This window comes from Piliocolobus tephrosceles, chromosome 4, assembly GCF_002776525.5.
Source record: "Piliocolobus tephrosceles isolate RC106 chromosome 4, ASM277652v3, whole genome shotgun sequence".
Lineage (NCBI taxonomy): Eukaryota > Metazoa > Chordata > Mammalia > Primates > Cercopithecidae > Piliocolobus > Piliocolobus tephrosceles.
In genome coordinates, this window is record NC_045437.1 from 158,968,851 (window position 1) to 158,974,994 (window position 6,144).

At 42.3% G+C, this 6,144-nt stretch overlaps 1 pseudogene; it reads right to left on the bottom strand.

The window, feature by feature from the left end:
* Window positions 1-1,369: 1,369 nt before the first annotated feature.
* On the bottom strand, window positions 1,370-1,901 carry LOC111530699 (annotated as a pseudogene).
* Between the last annotated feature and the right edge of the window lie 4,243 nt (window positions 1,902-6,144).

Below are 6,144 nucleotides of genomic sequence, written 5' to 3' on the forward strand. Positions count from 1 at the left end.
CTCACGCCTGTAATCCCAGCACTTTGGGAGGCCGAGTTGGGCAGATCACGAGGTCAGGAGTTCGAGACCAGCTTGGCCAACGTGGTGAAACCCCATCTCTACGAAAAAATACAAAAATTAGCCAGGCATGGTGGCGCGCGCCTATAATCCCAGCTATTCAGGAGGCTGAGGCAGGAGAATTGCTTGAACCCGGGAGGCAGAGGTTCTAGTGAGCTGAGATTGCACCACTGCATTCCAGCCTCGGCGACAGAGCAAGACTCCATCTCAAAAAAAAAAAAAAAAAAAAAAGCTTTTAAGCACATGGAATTAAATGTATCATTCTCAAATCTTACAACACTTGATTTGCATTAGACCACAAGTTTCATCTAAGGGCAAACAAGTGATATGCTCAGACTTCCCATTTTATCAGCATGTAATATCTTTTCTAAATTATTCAGCAGTTGATTACCCAGATTTCTTCATTCGTTTTTCCTTTTGCTTCCCTGTGAACTTTTAATTTCAGTCATTCATTCATCAAAGAAGAACCTGTCAAGAAGGAGAATTAAAGCAAAACAATCTATTTTGCCACTCTGCCATTCTTTTTGTTGTTGTTGTTGTTGTTGTTTGTTTTTGAGACAAGGTCCTGCTGTATTGCTCAGGCTGGAGTGCAGTGGTGTGATCATGGCTCACTGCAGCCTTGACTTCCTGGGCTCAAGTGATCTTCCTACCTCAGCCTCCCAAAGTGCTGATATTGCAGGCGTGAGGCACCTTGCTCAGCTATTTTGACACTCTTTATCATCTTTAGGAAAATATCTGGAAAAACTAGTAATTAAATCTCCAAAAGGCACTAATCTATAGCAATTTTGCCTCTCACCTCAAGTGGGAGTTTGGAGTTATCCATGAGAATTAATCCCTATTAGGGAGGATGATCAACAGGTCAGTGTTAGGGAGCAACATCAGGAGTCTGGAGGGCAAAGACAATGGGATTCCCAGGCTTTACCCCCTTGCAACAGGACCCAGTGGACAGATGGAGAATGAGAACCTAGCGAGCACTCCTTTTTGTCCACCCTCTCATCACCCCCAGGTAAGGAACTGAAGGTTGTAGCAGGGAAGTCGAGGCTGAACTGTGGTTACATAGTTTGAGTCAATACAGCAGATGCAAGACCATGATAGTGGACTCAGGCCTCAGACTGGAAACCAGGTCTACATTGGCAGATTATTTCTAAATGTCATGAGTCAGTGGAATGAGGCTTTCTCTGATTCCTTAGAAGGGTGGCAAGGTGGAGCATGATTTTCTGTGCCCTGCAAATAAAGTCTAAGAAAGGCTGAGCTTTCTGGTTTTCTTTTTTTCACCAAAAACTTTTTATTGGCCTTTTGGATAGAAATGGGTTTATTTGTCAGGAAGGATGATTCCATCATACTTATGCTCGAAGCAATACATGGTCTCCTCTTTGCTGAGTCTGTGTTTGGCCCCAATGCAGCCTGTTCTGTGCTTCTTGTCTGTGATGCTGAAACCTGGCCTACCCAGCACCACATAGAAGTCCAGGCCATAGATACCAATGCTTGGGTCACATATGATACCCACATCGATCTGTTCCTGGATCCCAAAACCAAAGTTTCTAGTATCTGAGAAGTTATTTTTTCTTAACTCGTACTTCTGCACCTTTAGATCCTTCTCCAGGATTTCTTCTGCCTTGAACCCTTGAACTGTGCAGTGAATAGCCATCTTTTCATTTCTCTGCATGCCAAAGGATCTGATTGTATCTAGCTCTGCAAAACACAGGGGTCTGCCCTGTGAGCTGCTCCAACACCTTGGCTGCTCAGGTCAGTCTGTCTCCACTCTCCTCAACACAGATGTTGAGGCAGAGCTTGCAGATGTGAAGTTTCCACATGGGATTGCTCTTTTTGCCTTGATCTGCCATGCTGGAGAACAGGAAGAGCTCTGGTTCTCTTAAAAGAACTTTAGCAAACATCAAATGGAATATATTTTGGGCAGCTTCAGAAGCTCTACATCAGTCTCTCATTAGGCAAGAAATATCTATATGTGAAAAACCTGTAAATAAAATTTGCAGAAATATCTATATGTGAAAAACCTGTAAATAAAATTTGCAGCAAATTATATCCTTGATATTTGGAAAATCCTAAAGATGTTTGAAAAGCAGTCTATTAGTGGGATAGCCATTCAATTCTAGAGTCTTTTAGTAATAAGATTGTATTTGAATGGGGCTACCTGTAGGGTAATGACATAATCCTCATTGCAAAATATAAGCAACTGCAGAGGCAAGAGCTGCCATCAAGAATTATATGCTCCTAAGAGTGCCAAGTTGCTTTAATTTTTTTCTTCCTTTTACAGTGACACAGAAAGAGAGAAATCTCTTTTAATATCTCCATGAAATATTAAAATGTTGTCAGGGTCTTCTAAAAGCCCCCCAAAATCTTTGCTTTCAGAAGTATGTTAGTCATAGTACTCAGAATCACATGGCTACCACCATGGTGTTCCCATAGACTGGCCACATACCCTTTAAGTGGAGAGAGAATGTGGCCAGAAGTGTTACTTCTTTTGGTTGCTGGAAATGAAAATGAGAACAGTCTTACAATTTCAGAATTAGTCAGTAGGAGCCCACTCTTTTCTTAAGCATTTCTTTATTTGTGGATTTTCAGAATGGTACAATTTAGAGATTCAAATATGAAGCCTTGCTTTCTCTACCGGAGAAAGGAAAAGATATAGCTATATCCTGCTGTATATAATCTCCTTCAGAGGAGATTTCAGCTTTATAGGTAAGTCAGAATCTCCTTTTCCTTTCCGGGGTTCGATTTCCACAATACACAATAATTTTAGGGCCTGAAAAAAATGACAATGTCCTCTCTTTCCTGAAACACTTTTTGTAGTGGAAGACCTTTTTTTACTATAATATTTTGTAAATGTGGGCTTGGGAGAGAGAAAAAGAAGGCAGAGAAAAAAAATCTAAGTAATTGTTCAGAATGTGTCACCTATCATTATTTTCAAATACAAGTCCTGTCCTTGGAGCTGTTCTCTTGTTTCACTGATTTCCTAGAAAAATATGAAAAAGAAGACGAGCCTGCTTATATAGTTTAAAGTTTCTTATTTCACTTTTCATATCCTGCTGCAGATCACGCCCAGCATTTCTCCAGGGTGGTGTTTGAACAGATATCCTCTGTTTAATATGTGCTCCATTGTCATTGTTGAGAAGACAATAGTTCCCATGTCTTCTGCATCCAGGTGACACAGGGCAGATTGAATGCATCACCAAATGCACATCTCCTTTTCTATGATCATTTATTGTTGGAGAAGGAAGATACTTATTTTTATGTTTGAGAGAACTGATGTCCAGAGATGAAAAGTGATATGTTTAGAGGTCAATGGCTAGTTTGCAGTACAGTCAGAATGACTGCAATGACTGCCCAGATATCTTGACCCTTTGTTTAGTGCTAATTTTCCCATTTTGTATCCATAAGCCTCTTGGTGGCATACTTTTATTTGCTCTATCTACCTGAGGCTCTGGGTTCTCATATTGAGGACCTACTTCCTGCCTTGGCAGAAAGTCTGCCCTGACCTGCTCTTCTGTCAGAGCCTCCTGTCAGTCTCCTTGCCTCTGGCTACATGCAGTAGCTTCCTTAAACATCTCTGTGGCTTCCTAATCAACCTCTAGTTCTGGTGCTATTTGTGACCCGTCTTCAATCTGCCTTATTCCCAAATTACTGCTTTGCTTTAGAATTTTTTGTTTTTCTTTTGAGATGGAGTCTCACTTTGTTGCCCAGGCTGGAGTGCATTGGCCCTATCTCGGCTCACTGCAACCTCCACCTCCTGGGTTCAAGCGATTATCTTGCCTCAGTCTCCCAGGTAGCTGGGATTAGAGGTGTGTGCCACCATGCCCTGCTAATTTTTGTGTTTTTAGCAGAGACGGGGTTTTACCCTGTTAACCAGGCTGGTCTCAAACTCCTGACCTCAGGTGATCTCCCCTCCTTGGTCTCCCAAAGTGCTGGGATTACAGGTGTGAGCCACCACCCCCGGCCTTTGCTTTAGCTTTGACATGGGGAGGGGAAGGAGGGGACACTTATCCTCTTCCTTATGCAACTAGGAATCTTCTCAAGCTTTCTTTCCCCAAGAGTGGAGAGTGTTTGAGTCTCTTCTGCTCCTCTCTACCTCAGCGCTCAATTCTCCCCAGGGAGAAGGAGGGGTGGAGCTAATTGATCAGGCAATCTTACTAGTGAGTGTGATCAATATGCCTTGTGGTGGGGAAACTGGCTCTGTCCTGCCCATCTTTGACCTGAGGCGCAGTACCTGCCTCTCTTTGACCTGAGGTGCCGTGGGCCTGCTCACATCTCTGGCCTCTGTTTTTTTTTTTTGTCTCCTCTGTCACTCACCGAGGCTGGAGTGCAGTGGTGCGATCTCAGCTCACTGCAAGCTCCACCTCCCGGGTTCACACTATTCTCCCACCTCAGCATCCCGAATAGCTGGGACTACGGGCGCCTGCCACCATGCCCGGCTAATTTTTTTTGTATTTTTAGTAGAGACAGGGTTTCACTGTGTTAGCCAGGATGGTCTCGATCTCCTTACCTTATGATCTGCCTGCCTCGGCCTCCCAAAGTGCTGGGATTACAGTTGTGAGCCACCGTACCTGGCCATCTCTGGCCTCTTAATTAACTTTCTAGCTGCAGTGTTCTCCAGGTGTTCACCCATGCAGCAGGATGCTGTCTTCCTTGAAGCTGGCTGAGTAAGTAGATTTGGTGTGCTCTACAGACTGCATTCCCCATAGTTTGGACCAAGATTTAGGAAGAGTCAGGAGTATTATTTTGTCCCAAGGTTTAAAATGTATTCTTCCTCACAGCTGACAGTTGGGCCCTGTGTGTTGGAAGTTATTAGGTGCTGGCCCAGCCATTAATACAGCTGACACTGTGATTCCTGTTTGGCCATCCATTCTTTGTAGGACTTCTCCATTAGTTAGAACTTTTGTGGGGAGAAAAGTAACCTTAGGCTCCCAAGTGTCAAAGATCTGCAATGTTGGTTCGTTTCTCCTGGTTACCTGGTTGTTGGAGGATGAATTGCCTGTCTCCTATACAATTTTTGGTCTGTCATTAGCTCCCGTTTCACTACTCAATTCACATTAATCAAAAACCATTTTGAAAAAATTGATTTAACAAGGAAAATAAATGATGTTTACTTAATACTTTTATACACTCTTTATCATACTAGCTATTGCATTCGGATTGTCTATTACCTGTAACAACGTAGTGAAGGGATATTAATATACCCATTTTAGATAAAAAAAAACTTAGGCCCAGAGGGGGAAAGTCTCAAAAGGTCATTCAGAGCCACTCAAGATATCCCCATTTGTCCAGTAGCTATTATGTGCCAGGCATAGACCTAAATGTTTTACAGAAAGTATTTTGTTTATTATTTACCACCGTGTTGCCAGGGAGGCATTATAATCTCTGAGAAATTAACAACTTGCCAAGGAACATATATCAAAGGAAGGATGGAGACAGAACTGGAATTCACATCTTTCTGGCTCTAAAACTGCAAGTTCTTCCTAACATTTCAGGGTGCTTTCCCTTTACAAGTGCTCATTTTTCAACTAGATTTTTGAACTGTTAGGGAGACAAGTTTATTGTTTCAGGCCTGCACAGAATTGATAGTAGCAGTTAGAGTTCAGTTTCTCTCTCTCCCTTCCCATCAACTTCTCTCCCATTTCTGGGAATGGGGACAGAGAATTTAGAAAATTTATAGGTACACAATGTAATTTTGCTTGGAAAACCCTTTAGATGATTGAAATCTCTTTAAAAAAAACTATACCTTCACCTCTCAGATTTCTGCCCAACGACAAGATCTATGGCTGGCTGTGTGCTCTTAGAGTAAGCGCTAGCTCTCATATTCCTGGCACATGGCCCTGGTTTGGTACTTCCTGGTGTCTTGTCCCAATTACAGGCTCCTCTGCCACTTACAACCCTCTGGTAAAAGACCAGGTCACTTTCCAAGAAGCAAGTTATTTGATTAAGCAAGTATTTATGTAAAATTTGTAATATACACATTTAGAAAAATACCAAATTACTAGCTGCACAAGTTTTGCCTTTTCTTTTTGCATTTTGTAATGTGTTTGATTGTCAAACTTGGAGGAGATAAAATGGACAGTAGCAACATTTCCA